The sequence below is a fragment of the Diachasma alloeum genome, unplaced genomic scaffold (genome assembly GCF_001412515.2).
Source record: "Diachasma alloeum isolate Michigan unplaced genomic scaffold, Dall2.0 Dall_scaffold_00184, whole genome shotgun sequence".
Lineage (NCBI taxonomy): Eukaryota > Metazoa > Arthropoda > Insecta > Hymenoptera > Braconidae > Diachasma > Diachasma alloeum.
This window is the reverse complement of record NW_021680350.1, coordinates 1172153-1174354: the sequence shown is the minus strand read 5'-3', so window position 1 is coordinate 1174354 and position 2202 is coordinate 1172153.

Sequence of the window (2202 nt, the reverse complement as noted above, 5' to 3'; positions counted from 1 at the left end):
TAGTCAAAAACATTAGCAATAAAAGGGGTCTTTCAATGACTTCACACCTCATGAACCAGATAATTCAGCAATTAAAAATATAGAGAGTTACCATTTAAAATTTATGCTTTCTCGCAAATCCCTTTTTGATCTCTCCAATCTTCGATCAGTGGTAACCGATAGCTAGCCCATGCGATGCAGCATTCTGTAAGTTTTATTCCATCTCAATGTGATATTCAAAGGATGTCGACCAATCTGGAGTAAACAAACGTCTTCGAAGCAAACCTACCAACCAAAGGAAAGAGTAACTGAATGGTAATTTCTTCTGTAAATTCTTCTTACAGTTATTAACACACGATTGTTCCCGACGTGATTTGACCCCTCACATTTGTCTTTATTCAGGAGCACTCTACCATAATCGCCAGAGCATCTTGTCTTGTTAATCACCACAGCAGCAAAGAGACTGAGCCTATTAGAGTAATGACTGAATCGATACCTTATTGATTGTCGATTCATTTTGATCTCATTACTAGTCAGAGTGAATCATGCGGATCCAATTAGTTGTCTTCAGACTCTCGTAATCTCGGTTTTCTGTTGGAGGCGGCCAGTTCAACATTTTAGCATTTCAGATGCCAGGAATCCTAGCTTCTCAGTCGTGCTTTATAGTGTTTTAACACGATTTCCTGATAATCATGATTCGTGCTTACTCTTTCACATTCAGCCAGTTACGTTCGATACTTTGCAAGCCAACCACCAAGAGTCGTCACGCAATGCTCCACCTCATCACGCAACTCAAGATGTCATAGATTCAGCATTAGAAAGGAGTCCGTGAAAAGGAGTCCAAGTATTATGATAATCAACCAAATAAGTAAATGTACATAAGAATGTTTGATTAATTTGTTGAGATGTTTTGCGTCTTATCAACTTGGTCGTTATGTACCACTCCATATTTCGAGTTTACCACTCGTTCTAACGATCCAATGACTGAGAGGACCGTCTATTCCTTTTGAGAAATCCACTTGCTTGCGGACGCCTCCTTTAGCAGTTCACTGGGAGTATGTCCACGTTATGTCTCTAACAGTACACAGCTGTATAGTAATGTCAGAGACAGAGCCAGACAGTCTATTATATTGACTTCAGTGGGATAAGGGTCTACTTCGGTATTCTGTCCTACCTGACCCAGCATGAGCAAATATTTATTAACACAGAGAAAAAAGTTTTCGGTTTTCAGCAACAATCGTCAGATTTCAGTCCTCAATTATTTTCTTTATTTAATGTTAATAAATACATATTCTTTTCCTTTTCAGGAAAGAAAAACTACAATTGGAAAAAGTCGAACTCGAAATATCTCGAATGGAAACAAGCTTCAAGGGGAACGTCGACAGATGGCATTGAAAAAATGGGTGCTGTGAGTTGGCATTTACATGGGCGATGTTTTTGCGAAAATGAGCGCGAGTTTTAAAGCGTATTTCTAGCCTGAAATAAGAATCGAGAAAGTAATCTACAATAATGTCTATCAGTTGTTATTCTCCATCTATGTATACACTAATTTGGTTATAACGAAAGAAAATATTGTCAAATCCATGTAAATTTGCAGAGAAAACTAACACAAAAAAGGATTGCACAATAAAAGTCATGTGGAAGTGTTACGTGACCCCAACACTCCACTTTGGTTCATTGAAATCAAAACGGGTAACTTAATTTTAAAAATTGCAGGAATTCCTCGAGTTTTCGCACTAATTTCACAGAACTCTTGAGATCTCTAAAAAAACGGAATAAAGAAAATTTCTAGACTCTATGAAAAATTCGAAGAATATTTCGAAGTTTTAGAAAAATTTCAATTTCAGGGAATTGTCTAATGGAATTGTGGAAAAATGATGAATGGGGAGAGAATACTCTGAATTGGTGTAAGAACATCAGAACTAGTCGTTAGATAATGTTAACAGAAAAATTACTGAATGCGTCTGTAGAGGATCAAAGCGAAATGGAAAAGAGGATTTAGCCGAATAAGATTTCATTTATGATGATATCTAGACCTTATCCAGTGAGCACAGGAATTTCCGAATTACTTATTGAAATATTGAAATTCAACAGGTGATGAATGGAAACACGTTGTTTTCAACAATCATATATATAGTACAATGAGAACAATTATGAATTATTAATTTTGCAGAAAATTTGGAAAGGAAAAAAACAGACGGAATGGACCCCAACACCGGGGTG